We start from the raw sequence: 24,939 nt of genomic DNA on the forward strand, positions 1-24,939 counted from the left end.
CTCCGTATTGTAGCCCCGCTCTCGTGAACGCGCGCAATGATCGGAATAGGCAGGGAGACGGTCGTCGTATATCTTTCGGCAGTTTTCGCGGCTGGTCTCTGCAGATCGTCCCGTATGTCACCCGGGGGCTTCCCCTACAGTCACTGCTGTGGGCAGAAGGCGGGAAACACGGTGATTGTCCCCCGACTGCTGTGGAACTAGAAGTCCCAGCGCGCCTCGCCTGGCTTTCATCCCACCCTGGCAGCGGCTGATGGGGCATGCTGGGACCAGTAGTTCCTCCACCCTAATACAGAGACGGAGTCCTTATTCGTCTGTGGGATTTGTAGCGGTTGTCCAGAGCAACCAGTCAAGCTTGATACGGTGGATGAAAATCTATTATGTTTGGATAGTCAAGACATCGATTCCTGTTAACTTGCAGCTGTTTTGGTAAATCGTGACCATTGATTACATGGGCCTAATTTACTAAAGCTAGAAAACTGAGGGAATGAAGGAATTCTGAACTGATTTGTGTATTCAGTTCTATGCTATTAAGTGGCAACACTTAGCTATCCTCTCCTATGGTTTTAAGGAGATTTCTAGTTATTTATGAGAACACCCACTGTTACTTTGTAATGTACACTTTTTAACAATACATTGATTTATTGCTATAGTACAAACTCTAAAGTTGCCTTTAAACAATTTTTTTTGTAGATTAGGAAAAGTCAGTGTATGTCTTGATAATTGTATATACAGTAGAATCTCACAGCAAACTGATATAATAAACAAATACATCTGTATAAATAGTACAATGTAAGACAAATTATGATACAGTAAACTACTCCTGGTCACTTGGAGTTTACTATAAAGAGATTCTAGTGTATATTCAGTCCAGGTTTAGCAGATAATGATGCTGCCATTACTGGCTTTGAACTGCTTGCTTCTTGCAGTGCAAAGCTGTGATTATTGTGCTCCTACCCATGCTCGATGGTGGTAAGAAAAGCAGGCTCCGCTCCACTCCTAATTGAGTGCTGATCAAAAATTTATCCAGAAGGTCGTTTTTGTGTTTTGGTTTTTTTTTGTGTTTTGTTTTGTAATCTTTATACAAGTACATTTTCATAGTGCAAAACGGATAACCATTATGGTGACCATAAGCATAAGGGCTCATTCACACTACAGAGCGCATACACAAACGCGATTTCGGGTATGCGTTGCCATTGTGCGGCCAACGCACAGAATACACGTGGTGGGCTAGGAGCGCAGGTGTTGGCAGCCAACTAATCAAGAGAATGGGCTCTATTCTCAATGATTTTCCGCATGCGGAAATGCATTTGCGGTAAATTCCCAACTGAAAAAAAAACATCTTGACATTCACAAATGGGTACTTATCCGTTAGCCGGGCGCATCCGGCAGGTGGCGCTGTTGTAGCGAATTTCGATGCGCAGTTGTATCTAATTCCATTCATAGTTACTATGGTAACAGGTGGCGCTAATTACATTGTTGATACGCAACGTAACGATACAGTGTGTTAATGGCAACGAATATACATTGTATTTGAAGTGGCCGGAATTAAAATGAAGGCGGCGGCAATGTAACACATGAAGCCGCCGCCTTCGTCTGTTCTTCTTCTCCCCCTTTGCCCTCTCGCTTCTATACAACACTGCCAGCTGGGGGGGGGGGGGGACACGCGTGTCCCCCCACAGTCGTTCGTCGCAAGGAAACAAGCAGGCTTCCCTGCCGCGACGAACGACTCTGGGGGGACACGCATGTCCCCGCAGGCTGGCAGCATTGTATACAAGCGAGAGGGCAAAGGGGGAGAAGAAGAACAGACGAAGGCGGCGGCTTCATGTGTTACATTGCCGCCGCCTTCATTTTAATTCCGGCCACTTCAAATACAATGTATATTCGTTGACATTAACACACTGTATCGTTACGTATCAACAATGAAATTAGCGCCACCTGCGGCGCTTCCATTCACACAGTACTACGTTCAGTAACTATGAATGGAATTAGATACAACAGCGCATCGAAATTCGCTACAACAGCGCCACCTGCCGGATGCGCCCGGCTAACGGATAAGTACCCACAAATGTTTACGCATGAAATTTACCGCATGCGTAAAATATTACGCATTAATTACCCGCCTGTGTAAAAAATGCGGTAAAAGTCCGCAAAAGTCGTTAGTTTCCGCAAAAATATCCAAATTCCCCAAAAAGCGCCTTATTTCTGACTTAACTACCGAATTTTTATCACCTACTAGTACTTGGTGATATATTTCGCTTCCCATTGACTTAAATGGAGTCTGGAGCCTTGAGTGCTGTGGACTTTCATTTTTTTTTTTGGACAAGTTTTTTATGCAACTTTTTTCCCCGCATGGTTTCTGCATGTTTACTATGTAATTACGCATGTTTCCAAAATGTTTTTACGCATTGTTCCAGCATGTGGGAAACATGCGGAACATTTTTAGTGAATGTGGAAATTTTTCGGTGTTTTCCGCAGGCGGTAAGTTTACGACCAAAAAAACATTACCGCACATGGTTTTGTGAATAGAGCCCAATGTGTGAGATAAGATGTTCCCAGAAGCGTTACATCGTAACGCATGGGAACGCACACCTGTAATGTGAATGGTAACATGAAATTCTATGGACTTTCATGTTGCCAAGTACAGTAGATCGTACACTATGTGCGTTGCGTCAAAACTGACAGCGCAGCACATAGTGTGAATGAGCCCTAAGTGCCCTTATAGCTGAGTCCGTTGCATCGCAAAGGGCAATATTACCACATCACAATGAGTTACCACATGAGTTAAATTAGGTAGTGATAAACATCGACCAAAATATCTCCATTTTGACATTCACAAATGTTTTTCTCCCTAAATTACCTCATGCGGTAAAAGTTTGGTAACTACCTCAAGATTTATCTCCAATTTGAGATTCTCAATTGAAAAGTTGGTGTTAATTAAGGATTTTTTATTACCTACAAATGGTAGGTGATAATTATCACTTCTCTGCTTTTGGCCTTAGGGATGGAGCCTTTTGAGCTTTCTTTGCTTGAGTTTGTCAATTTTACATAGAAGGCAGAAAAGACTAGTGTGTCTAATCTCAAGGCGCACTTTCAGACCTCGTACAGTCCTTTAGATGATTTTATAGATGCCGAGGAGGAAATTCATCTCTGCTCTAAAAGATAAGCAACAGCATAATCTTTAAAGAAAAACATTTTTGTTACAGCTGATACAAATCCAGCATAAAATCTCCAGTGTATGTACTTCCTGCTTTCATGGAAGCAGACATAGGGTTAACATTCTGTGTTTACACATTAGCTGCTCTGCTGAGGCAGCCAGCTGGCACAGCTGAGAGCTCAAATTACAGTTGTGATTATTCACAGATGAGGGGGAATTAGACAGGCTAAATTATATACATACGGGGTGCATTTATATATGTTTTCATTCTGTCCTGCGCAAGAGTTGAGGTCCCACTTTAAATGTGACAGGCTTTCCTGGGTCGTCTATGTGCGGCAAGCATATGGGCTGCCCTACAGTGGTCAAAAAAGCTTTATTTCCGTACATATTACTGACCGTTTTATCACCTGTTTTACCACACTTTTGTAAAAAAATTTATCACACTTGGTACATTTTTAGTGAATACTCACTATTTTCACTATTTTTAGTGAATTATCACTGGAGGTAATTTTTCACCCAAAAAAGTTACCGCACATGGTTTTGTAAATAGAGCCCAATGTGATGCAATGATATTCCTATGGGGCTTTATACATGAAGTGTAGTGTGGCAGGTTCTGATGCGGTAGCACATTTTGCTGTGCAGTAACAGTGTAGCATGCGTTTACAGTGGCAGTAAGGCACAACTCATTGGACTGTATGGTCGCAGCATTAACACATTTTTGGTTTCGTTGCGATCTTTTTGCAACGCAACTGACTGTTTCTGAAAGAATTCTAACATATGCAGGATGCATACCTACCGGTATCACTTGGGTATGAATATACCTGATTGAAGGAGCTTGTTCAGGTAGTTAAATAAATCCAAACACCAATATGTTTTTGACAGTTTTCCCATTAAGATGCTGACATACTTGTACAAGGAGTCCTGGGATTCTGTGGATCATAAAAAAAAAAAAAAATTGACGCTTACCTGGGGCTTCTAACGGCCCCCTGCAGCTGTCATGTCCCGCACTGTCCTCTATGATCCTGCGTTCCCTGCCGCCAGCACCGGTCAATTATTCGTCTAACTAGACAAATAGTGCTCGCTTACATCTCCGGGAGCTTACTGCGCAGGCACAGTACGAGGTTTTCTCATACATGCGCCTGCGCAGTAAGCTCCCGGCTACGGGAGTGAGCACGGCCGCGCAGCCACAGTTGTGTCAGAGGAATAATTGGACCGGTGGTGGGGAACGGAGGATCGTAGGAGGACGGCACGGTACATGACAGCTGCAGAAGGCCGATAGAAACTGCAGGTAAGTGTCAGTTTTTTTAAATGATCCACAGAACCTCTTTAATAGATTTTCATTCAATATATTTTTTTAACTCATGCACACTAGCTGCAGTACCCACTGCAGTAAAAAGCCCCATGTACTGCAAGCTGTTAGGGATGAACAATGAGATGCCAATATTGATGCAGAATTATGCCAAAATATCCAGACTGATAATGGACCAATTGAATTCCACTTTGGCATTCGATTGGTCCATTTTCAAGCTGCGCAAATTTGCATACAAAGATTGCATAATCCTGCATCAATTCGGAATAGTTTGCATATTATTGATCATCCTCAGTTCTAATCGGAGATGGTCAATGGGATGTGGTGCTAGTCTAGTTTAGGGGACCCATCGGGAAACCTCATAGGCAACAGTTCTTCAGTCATAGCACCTTCTACAGCATGAAGCATTGTGATTGGCAGAACAGCATGGGTGTAGTTTACTACAACCTATCTGAAGCCTAGCAGTTTATGCAGCCGGGAAATGGACAATCAGAATTATCAGCTGCTGCCTCTGAGTTTTCCAGCTACGTTAATTTGCATGAAATATCCATCAGCTTAATGTTATTAGCATAAATTTGAGTTTTTCAATAATTAGTTTTGCAGTAGCTCTTCTGTAGGGCTGGACCAGATGAGCTAGTTATCCCTCCTCATACATTAATAATGTGCAGAATTGCTTTACTAAAGCTAGGTGCACACTTAGCAAAAACGCTAGCGTTGCAGAAAACAGCGTTCTTGCCGCTAATGGAAGTCTATGGGCTGCAGGAAAAAACGCGTATGCGTGCGTTTTAAAAACCGCGGGTTGCATAATATGCAAAAACGCACATAATAAGTCAATGAAAAGCAATGGTATGCATTTTTCATGTATTTTTATATGCGTTTTTGTAAAAAAAAATTTGATGTACTGCATTTCCGATTCCTGTTGTCTTCCTAGTTATTTGCAAAAACGCATATGCGTTTTGTAAATTCGAACCGCAAACGCATTGAATCGCATTCAAAACGCTTGAAAAATGCATCTGCGGTAAAAAATAAATGCAAACACAGTAAAAACGCACACACAAAAAACTGCACATGACATAAAACGCAACCTGTTATGTTATGTGTGCACCTACCCTAAACGTGACCCTGAAATGGGGCCACAGCAATAAAATATACATAACTGGGGCTTTATCCAGTGCCCTCCGGCCTGATAGCTCTTACGCCATCCTCTTCTGACTCCCTGTTCTTACATAATTGGCCCTGGAATGTCCTCCGGTCCGGGGCGAACTGTGCATGCGCGGCCCTCTGGCTGCGTTCATGTCGCCCATAGCGTTCTGCACCTGCTCAGTAGTACTTGTACCTGTGTCTAATACTGGCATTCCTGACAAGTTCCTAGGCCCTGGCTATCACATCTCCTTACCCCCCCAAAAAAATATGATAACCAGGGGAGCCAAAGCTGCTATCTTACCTAGAGCCCAATTTCACCTTGACATCCATGTACCGCAGAAGAGACCAGCATTTACAAACGTGGTCGGTTTTCTGTTGTACGTGCCATAGTTGTATGCAAGATGATTTTGTTCTTTTTAAATCTGATTCCATCTGGTTTTATTAAAGAAGGTCACTTTGGGCACATGTTTGAGAATCCAATCACACAACAAATGATTTACTAGCCTTTCAGTAGAGCCTCTTTTCCATGGGCGGCTGAAGGAGGTGAATTCACCGCCTGTCAGCTGCTCCCGTTCACCAGCTGGGTGATTGCTAGCGCTCGGCACAGGCGGTGGACATGCAGATCCCCATGGAGTTGCATCTGAGCATGATGGTTGCTGTCCTCGGACGCGATATGAAACTTTTCTTTTTTCTTTTTTTTTTTTACACATACCGAGGTAATTCCACAGTGGGCACTATTCACAAAGCATTACTGCATTTGATAATGCTCAAAACAGCTGATTTTACCAATCACCTTCCTAAGTTCCCCAAAATCAGAGTTCCCGACTAGTGAGGTAAATTACCGACTTGTTCAGTTACTAGCCAGGAGGTGTTCGGTATTTTTCTAAAGCTCAAAGCAGCCGATAACCAGGGATGAGCGACGGATTAAAAACGGATAAAATCCGAAAAGGTTTCATTTGGATTTCATCCTAATTACTGCAGCTGACCAGGTGTGTAAGGGGAGGTTAAACTTACCCAGCATGCATCTTCTTTCATCCGTCCCATGGTGCCTCCAATGCTGCGTTCAAAGTCGCATCACGTGACTATAAACACTTCCTCCTCCAACCCGGAAGGAGGAAGTGTTTGTAGTCGTGTGACGCGGCTTGGAACGCAGCATGGGAGGCGCCATGGGACGGATGAAAAAAAGACGCATGCTGTGTAAGTTTAACCTCCCCTTACACGCCTGGTCAGCTGCAGTAATTAGGATGAAATAAGAATAAAATCTATTCGGATTTCATCCTTTTTTAATCCATCGCTCAACCCTGCCGATAACTCGCTCTCCCAATGCTGTCTCTGTGCTTTGGATTTGACAGGCAGCCAAAAGGGAGAGACACACAGCCTGCTTCTCACTGTGATCCGATGCGATGGGGTATCGGGTGGGTCTTTCACTGTAATGAAGCAGAGCAAGCTGACAAGTCTGAGGGCTTTCCTGCGTCCCTTTAGATGTGTAAATCTGTATTCTAACATACAGAAGAGCTCCCCCCTGGTGGCTGCAGCTTATCTAAAGGGATAACTGCGATGCACAGGACAGAAAACCACCGAGTGATACACGCAGCTCCCTGCCTGCCCGCTGCCCTGCTATATGCTGGTAAGTGACACTAAGGGCTGGTTCAGACGGACGTCTGCGTAGCATCGCGTCTGGGGGCGTTGCGGCGGCTGCGCGGTCAGGCTTTCAGTAGCCTTCGATCGCGTCGTGATGCGGTCGCGTTTTTTTTTTCCCGTAGGGGAACATTAGCCGTCGCGGTTGGCCGCTCCCTGGAAGCTACATGTTGCTTCCAGGGGCAGCCCGAACGCTCGCGAAAATCGGGACCCGAACGCCGTGTTCGGGTAAAAGCGCGCAAAAGCTCGGTGTAAATGCTCCCATTCACTTGAATGGGAGTGTTAACCGCGACGGTCCGAACGCTTGCGGTAAACGCTCCGCAAGCGTCCGTCTGAACCAGCCCTTACTGAGCAGGGCTTAGTGAATTGAGGCATGTTTGTTCGGTATATCACCGAACTTCTGCCTCGTTGGAAAACTTTAGTGAATTTAGAACAAAAAAAGTGTAAAATACCGCATGAGGAATTTTACCGTCCAAAATGATTTTACTGAACTGCCCATTGTGAATAGAGCCCAGTGAAAGCTCAGACAGGAAACCTGTGGTGTTACCAATATGTATGCACACCCCTAGTCCCCAACTTTCACCAATCCAAACGGCCCATTCTGTGAGAACAAGTCAAACATTTTTTCAAAAAGACCTTGTAGTTTTTGGGAAAATCTATTTTAAAAAAACATGAAAGAAACAATAAATACAGTGTGTTTTTTTGTTGTTTTTTTTAAACGCCCACGCAATCGCTTTCCAAATCGATTTTGTGAGCATTTTGCGTTTTTTCCTGTACCTTCCATTGAGGCAAATCGCCTCAAAAATGGCTCAAGCACCACTTTTCAAAGCAAAACAAAGAGGAATTAGCACGGAGTCCCACCTTGGATGAAATGGCTGGTAAAATACACACAACTACACACCTTCCCACAGTCACCCTATCTGGTGTAACATTTACCCGCTCCAGCACTACGTTGGGTCTCTTCTGACTTACAGCTTGTATACCTCCAGCTCCTGATCACGTGACATGTATTAGGAGCCAGAGTTATGCAGCAAAGAACATGTGGCTGTCAGGAAGAACGGAGGTGACCCAAAGTAGCACTGGAGCAGGTAAATATTAGACTGATCCACTGCACTACTCTGCAGAAGGTGGAGGAACAGGCCCCCTATATCCCCCAGCCCCCTCTTCTCCATGGTCACTATAGTTATGGCACTTAGTTTGACACTGTTCAATAAATGTTGAATCTTAATAAACCATTTGCTCCACAACTTAGACTGTTTTAGATTTTGGTCCCTTACGTGATTGAGTCTAATACTCCTGGCCTGAAGCTAGCTTCTGATTTTCTGTAACCATGGACCAATCAAAAGCAGGATGTGATACTTTGAAATCAAATGTTAACGTATCCACAGTCATTTTCATTGTAATGTGTGGGTTGTGCAGTAAAATGTATGCATTAGTGCATCAGAATGAGCAAACTCATAATGTGTACAGTGTGAACAGGTACATTGGAGAATGTGGGCATTGTGGGGCTGTGTTAATCCATTAGGCTAAAATATAACTACTATGAATGGGTCCTAAAGCTGTAACCGGGTGAAGGGGACCAGGAGTTAAAGGAGCACTGTAGGGGGGGGGGGGGGGGGGGGGAGTCGGGGGGGAAATGAGTTGAACTTAACCAGGGCTTCTAATGGGCACCGATGCTCTGGCCCTGCCTCTGGTTCACTCCTGGAATTTCAGACTTTAAAGTCTGAAAACCACTGCGCCTGCGTTGCCGTGTCCTCGCTCCCGCTGATGTCACCAGGAGCGTACTACGCAGGCCCAGTAAGGTCTGTGCCGACGCATTATGCTCCTGGTGACGTCAGCGGGAGTGAGGACACTGCAACGCAGGCGCAGTGGTTTTCAGACTTTAAAGTCTGAAATTCCAGGAGTGAAGCAGAGGCGGGGCTCGGAGCATCGGTGAGTGACTGCGCGGGCACAGGATGTCTGTGGGGGACCGTTAGAAGCCCTGGGTAAGTTCAACTCATTTTCCCCCAACCCCCCCCCCCCCCCCCCCCTCCCCTACAGTATTCCTTTAAGAAACCATGGCAAAGTTTGGCACAGGTAGTTGTTTGACCCGGACCTAAATTTGGATACAATCCCATGATGTAAATGTTGTCTTTGGGACAGTATTCATTTATGGCTGTTGTGCAATATTTTGATATGCATTAATAAAGTTATACTTTTGGGGTTACTTTCAACTATAATTATTTTCTTGTTAGCTTGGTGGATCATGTTCACAGTTGAGTCTCAGAAATACACAAATAAAAAGAAATAAAGAAAATAATAACTATGGTACAATGACAATAGAGATATCAGTCCTATGTATGTAGTGCGTCACAGACTTCGTATAATAGCATGCATTAATCCTGAAATGTATATTCTGTAATACTAGCAGAATGCAGGTAACCACTGCATGTCAAATTTAATAGACTGAAACACAATGTAACATTGATAATGCTCTTAAAGAACTATTTTTCAGCACCAATAAACTCAAAATTAATTGTTTGCACTGGTTTAAATCAGAGATGTAATTATTCATGTTATAAGTAAGAAAAAAAAAACTTCACCTTGAAGAACACTGTAACAAGAGGGATATGGAAACTGCCGTATTTATTTTCTTTTAAAGAGGAACTGTAGTGAAAATAACGCAGTGAATACATTTTTTGTTTTTACAATATGAATAGATTTAGTCGGTGTTTGGCCATTGTAAAATATTTCCTCTCCCTGATTTACATTCTGACATTTATCACAGGTGGTGTGGTGACAGCTTTAGTTCTGGCAGGTGATCTGTACTCATTACTTATACAGTTTATTACTGAGAGCTCTATGCACATAGAGAGATACTGTATGCTTGGCAGTTGCAAAACAGCCATTATTTCCTACAATGCAATTAGGATTGTCAGGAATGTGGTCATGAGATCACACTGTGGGAAGGGTTTCACCACAATATCAGCCATACAGACCCCCCCAATGATCTATTTGAGAAAAGGTTAAGATTTCTCATGGCAAAGGAGGTATCAGCTACTGATTGGAATGAAGTTCAACTCTTGGTTACAGTTCCTCTTTAACTACATGACGGCTATGGTGTCAGGTCCGGGAGCTGGCTTGTGCAGGAGATGCGCGCGCATCTCCTGCTTGGAAGGCAGAGGGTCTCCCAGCGGCGATCTAATTAACATGTACAGCGCTGCGCTCAGGAGCAGCGATGTACTGGGGACAGCCGTGTGACACGGCTTTCCCCTCTGTAACTGCGGGAGTGATCCGCTGTCATAGGCTGAAGCTTATGACAGCAGATCACACTGATTGGCTGGCGGGAGGGGGGAATATATGAATATTAAAAGCAGGAAAAGTTAATGAAAAAAATAAACAAATGCTGACAAACAAGTAAACAAACTTCTTGGAGGCTGATCAGACCCCACCAACAGAAAGCTGTGTTGGTGGGGAGAAAAGGAGGGGGGGGGGATCATGTGCTGAGTTGTGCGGCCCTGCGGTGTTTCTGTCATTATTGTCAGATCTGACTAGATTAGCTGCATGCTTGTTTCTAGTGTGATTCAGACACTACTGCATCCAAATAGACTAGCAAGGCTGCCAGGCAACTGGTAGTGTTTAAAAGTCAATTAATATGGCCGCCTCCATAACCCTCTCGTTACAGTTGAAACCCTGCCCTTCAGTCGGCAAAACTAACATGGCGGTTTTACTAGAAGTTTTTCAGAAGTAACAGGCAGCTTAGTGGTCACGCCCAGTTGTTGTCGTGGCCACCAAGACTTCAGGCAAAAGGGGGTACGGGTTTCAAGCACTTGCCTTGCCGCGGAGAGCAGCGGTTCAGGAGGAAGCTACCAAGCAAAACAATTGTTGACCGGAGGGTCTCTGTGGGTGGTGAAACCAGAGCGGTGATGTATATATACATTGTGAATGGATACAGACTGTCAAATTGTCATCTTGCAAAGTCATGCTATTAAATCAGACAGTTTAAACCAGTTGGTGCCCATGTGATATTGGAATTTAGCGGCTTGAAAATAAATTTCAGTTGCCTATTTTTTTTTATTTGTAACAAGAGAATTACATCATTGTGAGGGCTGGTTCACGTGGCAAGAGCTTTTTCTAAGTGCTTGTGATTTGAAAAGCTCTTGCTAGTGTAATGTGATCCCACATAGCATTACATTAGCAAGAGCTTTACAAATCACAAGCACTTACAAAAGCACTGCTAGTGGGTCCCAGGCCTTACTTTTGAGAATGCTAAAAGGGCTTTTTAACAACCATTTTTTTTTTTACAAACAAAAGAGAGAACTAATAATATGTACAGGTAATCAACAGTAAAAAAACAAAACCTGCTAGCAATTATTAAACGGTAGGTTATATTATGCTGGGTAACGTGCTGTCCATATCAGAAAACTGCCCAAAATTTGAGAATTTGCTGCCACTTTCCTGAGTCATGTATACGTTTTCAGAAATGTAACGCTACATGACGGAACCTGCGTTTGAATCCAGCTCCTTTACACTACTTTTTTAGTACCAGTAATATTGCCGGGTGCTTGTCTGCCCTCGGCATCTATACCATAGCTACTTAAACCAGGCCTTATTTTGTTAGCATCAGGCCTGGATTTACCTCACGATAGCCCATAGGCACAGATGTTCTGGCACCTTACTCTTCACCCTCCATGAACCAACAAACCCCCACCGAACTGCACTGCAAGTGTGCTGGCTGTCAGAATTATTTGCTCATTGTAGGGGGTGTCAGCTACTGATTGGGATGAAGTTCAATCCTTGGTTAAAGATCCTCCTTATAGCAAAACTTCAGCTGTTGCAGGTCCTGGACTGTAGTCAGCACTAGGAGTAGGCAAGAGAGCAGCTCTATTTGGAGTCCCCTAGTCACCTTACACAACATAAAGTGGATCCCTGTATTGCAAGGATATATTTGTGGACTCTAGTGATATTATCCTGCCTCTCCCATCTCAAAAGTTCAAGCAGTAGAGATGGGAGCAGTTTTTAATGCAATCAAGGAGTTCTATTCCACCGAAATCTGTAGGGCGCTGCAAGGCTTTAAGTGATAGCATATGTTTATTAAATGCTAAATGAGAAAGGAAAATGGCTTGCCAGGAAATATAAAGAATTTGGGGTAATAAAATCATTTTAAACAAGGATATGCTGGCAGCTGTTGCACACCCCTTCTATTGTACAAATGTGGGTGATAAACCACGGGGAGTATTCTGCCATGTGTTCTGTTTAATTCCATAGTAACCACATTTACCTTGTATGGAACATGCAGCACCGTATAGTCTATCTATACCGCACTATATCCGGCACCAATGGGGATTGGCTGATGTATTCTAAGTGTAGTTTTTAGTTGCTTGAGAGTCAATGTTAAAAAAATAGGCCTAGCTAAAATACAGTACTATATTCCATAATGTATACTTACCATAAACTCTGTAGTAATGCTGAAATACAATAATTAAAAACAAATCGGAACAAAGGCCAGACATAACTTAATGTAACTAAGCTTTAGTACTGTTTAAAGAGAACCTGTAACAAAAAAACAACAACCCTCTGGGGGATACTTACCATGGGGAGGGGGAAGCCTCAGGGTCCCAATGAGGCTTCCCCATCCTCTGTAGCTTGGGGGAATCCAGCACTGGCTCCCCCGAAGCCTCCTCGACAAGGCTTGACAAGCTCTCCGTCTGCGCGGCAATATTTACATACCGCGATCCAGTGCAGGCGCAGTATTAGCTAGCCAGTATTAGGCACAAAGGACTCGCACCTGCGCAGTAGAGTGGATGCGATCGGGCTCGGCCATTTCCGCCTTAGCCCGAATGAAAAGCCGTGCCTACGCTGGATAGCGGTAGTTAAGTATTTACCTCGCCGCTGTTCGGGGGGTCGCACCGCTGGATTGCCGGGACAGCGGAGAACGAGGATTCCCCCACCCGAGGTAAGTATCTCCCAGAGGGTTTCTTTTTAGTTACATGTTTTCTTTAAAGCTAATGTAACCCCACGTAAAATAAAAAAGTTAGATAGTCACCTAAGGAGAGGGATGGCTCTGAGTCCTAATGAGCCTATCCTCTCCCGGTGCCCGGTGGATCCTTCGTTCAAATCTGCCGCCGCGGGCACTTCGGAAGTCTTCGGGAGCACTCGGGCTCCCGAAGACGGGCCGTTCCATACTGCGTGAGTGCGTCATAGACACGCGCGAGTGCGACATAGAGGGCATTTGTGCATGCGCAGTAGCCTGAGTGCTCCCAAAGACTTCCAAAACCTCTCTTCGGTGACGGAAGTGACAGTATTTGACCGAAACGGTCGAATACTGCTACGGGGGAGGAGAGGGAAGTCTCATTAGGACAGAGCCTTCCCTCTCCTTAGGTGAGTATCTGACTTTTTTATTTTTTTAGGTCGGTTCCCATTAGCTTTAAAGAAGTGTAAAAGTTGATTTATATTAGTAGAGTTCTGGATAACAGGGGTTTTACTGTATTAAAGTGAATCGATCCATGCTTATGAATATGTTAAAATGTTGCTGCAACCCATGAACAATTAGGGCTGGAACCCAGTAGCAATCACTGCATCGCTTTTAAATCGTGCAGCGCTTTTAAAATTTGAAGACATGTAGAGTAAACTGTACAGCGCTTCGGATTAGCGTTTCATTTTTGTTTCTTTTCAATAAACTATTATACTCAACAGCTGTCCTGATGCCCGGCTTCCAATCACAGCCCCGCTCCCTATTAGAAGAGGTCATAGGTACTTCTGTAGAACCAATCAGAGAAGCGCCTGTGACGTCTTCTGCTAGGGGGTGGGGCTACAGTCGGCAGGGCCGGTTCAAGTAACAATTGGGCCCTAGGGCAAAAACAGCCTGGGGGTCCCCCAACAGACACCCCCCGACCAAAAAACGTCATTAGAGACTCTTTGTTACAGCCAAATTTCCCTCCTGGGCCCCTTAGCTGGCTGCTGAACCTCCCCCAATCACCTCCCAACTTAACAGACTCTGCAGAGTCCCTGGGGAGCAACAGTTAAGATGGGGAAGGACACCTTGGGGGCCCCTACAGGCTCTGGGGCCCTGGGGCAGTTGCCTATTTTTCTCTATGGTAGCTCCGGCCCTGACAGTCGGAAGCCGGACATCGGGACATCCAGTAAGTAAAATTACCTTTATTTAAAATTCAAATAGCTCGGCCCCCAAATTGCTGAGAAATTGCTTTTCAAAGCGATTTTGCAGCACTTCTATACAGGTTGCATGTCTTGCAATTGCAATTAACCAATCACACTAGTGGGTTCTTCTTTTAAATTGGCAAAGCGTTTTTTGGAATTGCCATGTCGACGATCTAAAAACGCTGTCAAAAACGCCTTAGTGGATCCCAGCCCTCACTGCTCAAAAATACTGCCCCTCACTCGGGTGACCGGTGCCTCCAGTCAGATAAATTAAGTGTTTGCAATTTCTTGTAGATCTCTGATGTTAACACCCTGGCCTTCTTCAAGACCAGCGATCCAGTGCTGGGACCTCAGGCCACACTCCTTTCTGTGAACGGACGTGGCCACACTGCACAGACGCAGGACACACTGCCCTTGGTTAGTAGCAGCGAGCCACTTGGGCTTTATAGAAAAAGCCACGCCCCAACAAGTCTATGCTACTGTGCAGGGGAAAGGCGTCCCAAACCTGCATAGTGTGGCTGCACCCCATTCATGGACAGATGTGCTTGTCGAAAAGGTTTCGGGAGTCCCAGCACTGGATGGGGACAGGGAAAGCCTCTGGATTATTCAAAGGCTTCCCTCTTCTGAAGTACCATAAGTATCTAAATGGGGCACCCCCCACCACCACCACAGCCTGGACAACACATAACTCTTCACATTTCCAGTCCAGTACTGTCATGTCCTGTTAGTTTTGCATCACTTTTCTATCAGTTTTACCTGACTGGACTGGGAATGTTCACCCTTTATGTGTGAATTCACCCAAAGTAAACTGATACAAAACTGACAGGCCTGGACCGGGCCGGAAATGTACACCATTTATGTGCGAACTCAGCCCTAGAAACACATACAAAACTGACAGGACTGCAGATGAACGGAAATGGGAAATGTACATATCTATGTGTGAACTTAGCCCTAGAAACACATACCAAACTGACAGGACTGGAGCCAAATGAAAATGTACATATTTATGTGTGAACACAGCCATAGAAACAAATACAAATCTGATACCAATTGTCAAAAACTGACAGGACAGGACTGGACACCTTTTTATGTGTGAACCAAGCCTACAGGTACACTTTAATTACCTGTGAAAAAAATTCACATCCTTAGCATGTACCTATAAGGGCAGCACACTTTGAGATGATAGATGGCTGAGGTTATCTGGAAACTTGTTTAGCAACTCCTTGTCAAGTATTATTTGCGCATCCCTGGCTTCCAGCACCCATATGATCCGTGTTACCTTTGCCCTTACTCCTGCTACTTTCTTTTCTACTACATAAGTTTGGTTATAGTTATGTATTGCATTTATTTTACTTTACAGCACTGCTCCACTAAAGCAGCAAGGGTCCTTTACACTGCGCCTTAAAGGAGAATGCCCCTGTCACAGCATGAAGTGTGAAACATGATTTACAACAACAAACCATAAGTGGATAACTTGGGAATGAAACATTGAAAGAGGTTAGACTCTGGCAGACCACAGGGACACGATGATGTTGTGAGGAGCTGAATGAGAGCTTAGGTCTGCGCATGCGCAGAAGACCCAGACTGAACATGACTGAGCTGTTACCGGGGCCGATCACGGCTGAACGGCAGACCGCAGGAGGACGGTGTGGGACTCAGACGAGCTTATGGGGCTGGAGGAAGTGACGGGCAAGTATCAAGTCTTTACTTGTTTTGATCTCTGGTTCACTTTAACTTGGGAATGTCCCAAGTCTCCATCCTACAAACAATCTCCGCTCAACTTACTGTACATTATTCTTCTGTCTTCCTCTCTGGTCACCTCTTCTCATTCTCGCCTCCAAGACTTCTCTTGATCCTCCCCTCTCTTCTGAAACTCCCTCAAGACATCTGCCATTCACCTACACTTTTTAGGTGCAACCTGAAAACTCACCTCTTCAGGCAAACATACTCTCTTACCTAGAACAGTTTGGCCCTGGCCACGATTTTAGAGACTACCGATAACATCTGCCTCCGGTAATAATCAAGTATGTGTATATGGCAGCCCCTGACCCCAACCCACAAGCGATCCACCCGGTCTGATCAAGTCATCCAACCAACGGCCAACTTCATTGTTCACGCCGCTGCCCCGCCTGTTTATCAGGCACCCTCCGCATAGCAACAGAAGGCGTCATCAACACGGCTGATACGCATCTGTAGTGGCCGGGCCAGCGATGTCACCCCAAGAGGATCAGGTCCTGATGCCTGACAGGCGACAAAAGTGGGAAAAAAGGTGTGTGTGCACCTTTACACCTTGTATTCCATTGTACAACACCAAAGAAAAGGTTGGCGCTATATAAATCAATAATGATAATAAACTTATCGCAAGAAATGAATATAGTGTGTGTGTGTTTTTGGCTTTTGTGGTCCTGACTGACAAATACATTTTCGGATGGAAGCAACACTAGAGTTGCAGTATCAGAAATTTGCAGACTGCAGGATGATGCAATTATGCCATAGTAATTTAACAGGGATTATATGACAAGGCTGGCACTTCCTCAATATTCATAAGGCCAGAGACCCACTGAGAGCAGCCATTTTCAGCGGCATTTTGTGGCATGGTTTGCAAAGCGCTTACCTGCTACTGTACAGTGCTTGTGATTTGTATTCTGTGCTCTGAATAAAGTTTTCCCTGCACACTGGGTCTGTGTGCACCAGCCTCCAGAGAATCACATCGCCCTCTTGCACAATAGGTTATCGCTTCTGCGCAAGGGGGTAGGGCTAAATTAGATTTGCGGCATACAAATCCGCATTTTAGCAGCAAATCGAAAGCAATTTTGCAGCCCTCCTATACCTTGCATTGGAGCGCAACCACTCCAGAAAATTCTCCAGGACACACGATTGCGATGTGGCCAAATCACAATCACCCCTGTGGGCTCACCTGCATGCACTTTCATTAGCAAAGCACTTTTTGGAATCTTTGGCAATTGTTGGCGATCCAAAAGCACTGCCAAATCTCTCAAGTGGATTCCAGGCCTTAGTGTATTGATGTAGACATATCGCCAACATTTCGTGACACGTAGGTCCCTTCTTCAAGGTCTGTCAATTGCATCATTGTGACATCTGTTCCGGGCATCAGGCCTATACACTCGCCAGTAAGCGATGTGTGCAGTCTGGCGGTTGCTGCATTCTAAATGCAACAGCTGCTGGACCAGATGCTTTGCTTGCTGTCCAGCTTTGTCATATACTGTATTCTATGGCTTGTTCAGGGGGTGCTGTTAGTCACCCCGGAAATTTGGCTCGAGCATGTCAATGATTGGCCTATATCAAGGGTGTGTAGGATAAACGCTGTTATCTCACTAGCCACGGGTGTGTAGACATTCAGAGTAGTCAAAATATTGTCTGCCGTCATTTGTGTGTCATTGTGCTTTATCAAAGTATCTTTATAAAGTGATCTTGATAAAGCATTGAGGCTGTGACTCCTCCGCACTTCCTCGCACTCCTGCCGCGGTATCATGCGTAATCCTCTTATTGTAAATTGCAATTCGGTTGTTGGATTTTAATGTGTTTGCTTCAGTTCATGAATAAAGCTTGCTGAGATGAAAGTGCTCAGCTGACTTTTTATAATCTGGGATGAATTGGATTTATAACCTACTTCTGGGCTCATGTGTCCATTTATCAGTTTTTAGTATATGGAACTTTGATTATGAGTCTCAGTTGCCAGACACCCGTCGCATAGAATGAACGGCGAAATATCAGTACAGTATAGTTCATGCCCTTTTACAGGCATTTTGAGTTGTCAAGAATGCTGATAGGACATCACCATTTCATAATTTAAATATATCTACACCAAAATAAAAAAAAAAGTAAAAAGTCTCCGGACATGATTAGACGTTTAAAATGATACAGTAGTAAAGGCTTGACCTACTGGCGAATTATCTCATTTAGGTAAGTGGGCTGTGAAGCCCATTGATCCAAAACAAAGGGGGAGTAGGACTCCACTTGAACAGCCTTAAAGGATAAGTGTACCCAACTAAAACAAAAAAAGTTACATACTCGACTAAGAAGGAGGAAGGCTCTGGATCCTTTAGAACAGGGGTCCCCAAACTTTTTCGTTCAAGGGCCAGGTCAACATACTTCAAACTAATGGCGGGCCGGAGTATACATAATATGATGTGGAAAACATTACATTGAACCTAGGTAGTGTAAACTATTACCTGTTAACACATGCAGCCCTTTTGTCTCCAATTTAACCAAGGCAGATATTATGCCCCCGACACAGCATGTGCAGATAGTATGCCCCCCAACATAGCATGTGCAAATATTATGCCCCCAATACAGCATGTGGCGATAGTATGCCCCCCCCCCCCCCCCCAACACAGAATGTGCAAATATTATTCCCCCAATACAGCGTGTACAGATAGTCAAAAACCTCTGTGCCAGTTAGTGAAGCATACCCAGGGCACAATCAGTTGGACAGCAGTGTCACCTTATGCAGAATTGGATTGGAAGCCAGTGAATGACTGCTCGCTGGCTTGTGGCTTCTCTGTGGATTGGTGGTGCCAGCACTGCCATACTATCTGCAAGACACCAATAAAGATGCAGTGGACCACATCTATAAGTAATACATTTTGTGAGTGAGGGGCCGGTAAAAAAGCCTCGGGGGGGGGGGGGGGGGGGGGGGGGCGCACGCAGCCTGCGGGCCTTAGTTTGAGGACCACTGCTTTAGAACCTTTCTGGTCCTTTCTTGGTTTTCTCGTTCCACCACCAAATTTCCCACTGGCTGCATCTTACCTTTTCTTTGGAATGCTTCAGAAGTACTGAGGTCTCCGAGTACTTCTGAAGATGAGCGACTCCGTACTTCCAAGGAGACCTGAAGGCTTCTGTGGATTGCTGCAACAGGAGCTCGGTGGTGGAATGAGGAGACACACAGATTGGAACTATAAAGGCTCTATAGGATCCCGAACCTTACCTCTTCTAAGGTGAGTATGTACATTTTTTTAGGTGGGTACAGTTATCCTTGAAGGTGTGTTCACACGCACCATAACGGTCTTTAATCCTTATGGTGGCCATACATTGGGCAATGACCACCAGATCGACCATCAGATAGATCCCTCTCTGATCATCACAGGCATAGAACATTTATTTATTATTATAATTATCATGTATTTTATTTATATTTTTTCATGGCAGACTCAAAGCGCCAGAGCTGCAGCCACTAGGGCGTGTTCAGTAGGCAGTAGCAGACTTGGGGAGTCTTGCCCAAGGTCTCCTAACTGAATAGATGCTGGCTTACTGAACATGAAGAGAAAAGATTCAAACCCTGGTTTCCTGTGTTCCGAGACAGAGCCCTTAACCAGTACACTATTTATCAGATAAAGATCTACTGTATTCCCTGCCCACACACTGCAGACAGATTTCCAATAGTTCTCAGCATGCATATGTGTGTTTATGTGTATGTGTCCTGCGCTAGTGGTTAGTGTTGCATGCCTACCTGTCACAACTTCTAGCCTCCTCCTAGGTCTGGCGCCTTTCTGAATTAAACCACAAGCGCCTACACCATGTGACACTGGTGCATGTGATGTCAGTACATGTGGCAGTGTCACATGGTACAAGCAAAAAGGTGAATGCCAAACGCAAACCAATGCAAATGACCTGAAATTTCTGAGTAGGCCATCGACTTCCATGGCCAGTGCAGCAGCGTGTGTTTTGCCATGTACGGCGCAACGCACACCAGTCAAATATGTGCACTCCCTGCCTTTATAGGAGTCCACCATAGGATTCTGACAATGACAGATTTCTTTTTTTCATGAACCTTACCCAGTTTTCACACAAAAAAGTGAGAGAAATACAACATCTTGTTTTTGTTGCTTATATATATTAACAAAAGCAGTATGTTAAAAGTCTATTTTTAGTAACGTTGGCTAAAGGTGTGCTTACACTGCTTAGCTATAAGCTCATGGGATATGCATATCATTCTTGTGTAAATCAGTCTTTTTTCACAATGCTGTTGCCATCCGCGCAGGAACACTTCCATTCTCAGCATCTGTGATATGCTAAAGCGCTTATTGCTGACAGGCATTCCCTAACAAGCTGAGCTTTCTGCAGTGGTGAACAATAGCAAACTTGTGCATGACAAGGAAACAGGTACAAAGGATCCAAAGACAAGAAGCAAATATGCAGTAGGTCTGATGTTCTGGGAATTACCACATTACAAGAGATTCATTAGGTAAATCTGGCCTTTGGCTGCCCAGCCCCATTGCCCAGAAATAAATGGGTAATTATAAGTGCACTATTCCACGTTCATTTCTATAGGGCCGATCAGGAGCAGAAGGGCAGCCATCAGGCGGGACAACTGACACTGCAGTGAGGGGCCCAGGGCTTCTGGGGGCCCTGGGCCACCCCAAAGCTCTGGAAGGGCCGCATGTGCTGGCTGCGGGCCTGTGGCTCACTAACCAGCACACCGTGTTCCAGCACTGAGAGAAGAGTGACATCAGTGCTTGAACATGGGGAGCAGATGAGTGAGCCCGCTACAGCAGACTTTCTATACTGGGGCACCAACTATATCTGGCTATAGGCTACCTATACTGGGCCACCACCTATACTTGGCTACCTATACTGCGGCTGAAACCACCTATACCTAGCTACCTATACTGGGGCACCACCTATACCTGGCTACCTATATTGGGGAACCACCTATACTTGGCTACCTATACTGAGGGCACTACCTGTAACTGGCTACCTATACTAGGGCACCACCTATACTTGGCTACTTATACTGGGGCGCCTATAGCTTGCTACCTATACTGGGGACACCTGTACCTGGCTAACCTATACTGGTGCACCACCCATACCAGGCTACCTATACTGGGGCATCACCTATACCTGGCTACCTATACTGGGACACCACCTATACTTGGCTACTTATACTGGGGCGCCTATAGCTTGGGGACACCTGTACCTGGCTAACCTATACTGGTGCACAACCCATACCAGGCTACCTATACTGGGGGCAACTATACCAGGCTACCTATAACAGGGAAACACCTATAGTTGAATACCTATACTAGGGCACCTGTATCTTGCTGGTCTATACTGAGGCACCAGCTATACCTGGCCACCTATACTGGGGGCATCTACACCAGGCTACCTATACTGGGGCACCACCTATGCCTGGATACCTATACAGGGGGCACCTATACCTGGCTAGGATGGGGGGGAGGAGGTGAGACAAAGGGGACAAGAGGTAACACAGGGGGATAAAGGATGCACGGGGGAACAGAGGTGGACAAAAGAGACACAGGGAGAAAAGAGATGAGACGGGGACATGAGGTCACACAGAGGGTCACAAAAGAGGCACAAACTGAGGTGAGACAGAGGGGACAAAAGAGGCACAGGAAGAAAAGGGGGGGCCAAAAGAGAATGGATAAAGGATAAGAACGGACCTACAAGTCCCCATCTCATTTGTTAACCGGGGAATACCTGTATTTTGCTAGTATTTGGCTCCACCCACAATATGCCATGGTCACGCGCACTTTTTGCCGCATCACACTGTGCATGCAGCTTTCTTCAGTGTCGGAGCCATGCACATTTTTCACCGCAGCGCACTTCGTTCACGGACACGGGGTTGGGGTGGCTAGTGGGTGGGCACAGCAACCAGTGGGAGGGCCCATGGAGGGGGGCCCAGGTCTGATGATGTGTGAAGGGCTCCAAAATTTCTGATGGCGGCCCTGAGGAGCGGATTTACCTCACAGGAGCCTATAGGCACAGATGTCCTGGCGCTTTAGACTTCGACCTCCATGAACCTACAATCCCCTTCCGAACCGCACCACAAGTGTGCTGGCTGTCCCAGCTGTCACTTGTCCCTTACTTCTCTTGCTTGTCATGGGTAGCTACAGGTGTCAATTAGTGTAAGGTAGCTAGAAGTACTCTCAATATTAACCACTTGAGGACCGCCTACAGCGATGGGCGGCGGCAAAGGCTGGGCCTTAACGACCGCAATACGCCCATCGGCGGCAATTCCTCAAGTGGCTGCTGCTCCGCCCACCCGCGTCGTCAACCCACCGGCCAATCGGAAGCGCCGGCGGGTTGTTAACCTGGTCTCTCAGCTATTTCATCGTGGATGTCTGCCAGGTTCCTAAAATTAAACCTGGATAAGACTGAGCTCCTAATCTTCCCGCCCCGTGCAGCTTCACCCCCCACTGACCTCTATGTCACTGTCAATGGCACAATCATTCATCCAACCACACAAGCCCGCTGCCTGGGTGTCACCCTAGACTCGGCCCTCTCCTTCACCTCCCACATCCAAACCGTAGCTAGAGCCTGCTATTTCCACTTACGCAACATCTCCAAGATCCGGCCTTTCCTGACCCCAGACACTACCAAACTCCTTGTCCATGCCCTCCTCATCTCCCGCCTGGACTACTGCAACTCCCTCTTGTCAGGCCTTCCTCAAAACCGCATCGCCCCCCTAAAATCCATCATGAACGCAGCAGCCAGACTCATCTACTCCTCCCACCGCTCTGTCTCCACAACTCCCCTATGCAAATCCCTTCATTGGCTTCCAATTCACTTCAGAATCAACTTCAAGATCCTATGTTTGGCATACAAATCCTTACACAAGTCCTGCCCAACCTACATCTCTGACCTGGTCAGCAGATATACACCTGGCCGCCCACTTCGCTCCTCCAACGACCTCCTCTTAACCACCCCACGCATCTCGCACTCCCATGCCAGACTGCAGGACTTCACTAGAGCTGCCCCTATCCTGTGGAACTCTCTCCCGCTGCCCATCAGGCTCGCTCCCACCTTCAACACCTTCAAAAAAGCACTCAAAACTCACTTCTTCAAGGAGGCCTACATCAACTCGACACTACCCTAATCCTTTCTGCCAATAACTTCTTGATGCACCCCCTCCTTTTGTGTCACCAGCCCCTCCCTCTAGATTGTAAGCCTTTGGCAGGGCCCTCTTCCCTTGTGTATCATACTTGACTGTGTGCACTTTACCCAGAATTTGGAACTGGTAATTTTTTACCACTACCATTCCAGTTTATGATCTGGCATTGTACTATTATCTGCATTGTGTTGTGTATCTTATTGCTATTACCTGTATTGTTGTATCTATGGTCCGTTACCTGTATTGTTCTGTCAACCCGGTTATCATTGTCTGTAAGCCTATTTATTGTACAGCGCTGCGTAATATGTTGGCGCTATATAAATCTAATAAATAATAATAATAATAATAGGAAGCGTATAATACGCTTTGTAATGTATACAAAGTGTATTATACAGGCTGCCTCCTGCCCTGGTGGTTCCAGTGTCCGAGGGACCACCAGGGCAGGCTGCAGCCACCCTAGTCTGCACCCAAACACACTGATCCTGCCTCCCCTGCCCTCTGATCGCCCACAGCACCCCTCAGACCCCCCCTGCCCACCCCCCAGACCACTGTTTGCACCCAATCACCCCCCAATCACCCATCAATCACTCCCTGTCAACGCTATTTTTTTAAATTCCCTAAACTGCCCCCTGGGGACTCCTGATCACCCCCCCCCCCCACACACACACACACCTCAGATTCTCCCCCGACCCCCCCCCCCCCCCTTGTGTACTGTATGCATCTATCCCCCCTGATCACCTGTCAATCACCCATCAATCACCCCTTGTCACTGCTACCCATCAATCAGCCCCTAACCTGCCCCTTGCGGGCAATCTGATCACCCACCCACACCATCAGATCGCCTGCAGACCCGACGTCAGATCACCTCCCGAGTGCATTGTTTACATCTGTTCTCTCCTCTAAACACCCACTAATTACCTATCAATCACCCCCTATCACCACCTGTCACTGTTACCCATCAGATTAGACCCTAATCTGATTAGACCCTAATCACCCATCAATCACCCCCTGTCACTGCCACCCATCAATCACCCCTTGTCACTGCCACCCATCAATCAGCCCCTAACTTGCCCCTTGCGGGCAATCTGATCACCCACACACACCATCAGATCGCCTGCAGACCCGCCGTCAGATCACCTTCCAAGTGCATTGTTTACATCTGTTCTCTCCTTTAAACACCCACTAATTGCCCATCAATCACCCCCTGTCACCACCTGTCACTGCTACCCATCAGATTAGACCCCTATCTGCCCCTAGGGCACCCAATCACTCGCCCACACCCTCAGAACGCCCTCAGACCCCAGCCCTGATCACCTCGCCAGTGCATTGCTTGCATCTATTCCCCCCTCTAATCACACTTTGAGACACCCATCAATCACCTCCTGTCACCACCTGTCACCCCCTAGCACACCTACCCATCAGATCAGGCCCTAATTTGCCCCGTGTGGGCTCCTGATCACTCGGCCAAACCCTCAGATCCCCCTCAGACCCCCTTCCGATCACCTCCCCAGTGCATTGATTGCATCTATTTTCCCCTCTAAACACCCCCTGAGACACCCATCAATCACCTCCTGTCACCCCCCTAGCACTCCTATCCATCAGATCAGGCCCAATACAACCTGTCATGTAAAAGGCCACCCTGCTTATGACCGGTTCCACAAAATTCGCCCCCTCATAGACCACCTG

At 46.0% G+C, this 24,939-nt stretch overlaps 1 protein-coding gene across 1 annotated transcript in view; it reads left to right on the forward strand.

Annotated features, from left to right (window-relative positions):
- The window catches only part of USPL1 (ubiquitin specific peptidase like 1), a 136,503-nt gene that overhangs the window by 5,920 nt on the left and 105,644 nt on the right, over positions 1 to 24,939 (forward strand). The gene's annotated exons all lie outside the window — the stretch shown is intronic.

The sequence above is a fragment of the Hyperolius riggenbachi genome, chromosome 2 (genome assembly GCF_040937935.1).
Source record: "Hyperolius riggenbachi isolate aHypRig1 chromosome 2, aHypRig1.pri, whole genome shotgun sequence".
NCBI classification, from domain to species: Eukaryota; Metazoa; Chordata; class Amphibia; order Anura; family Hyperoliidae; genus Hyperolius; species Hyperolius riggenbachi.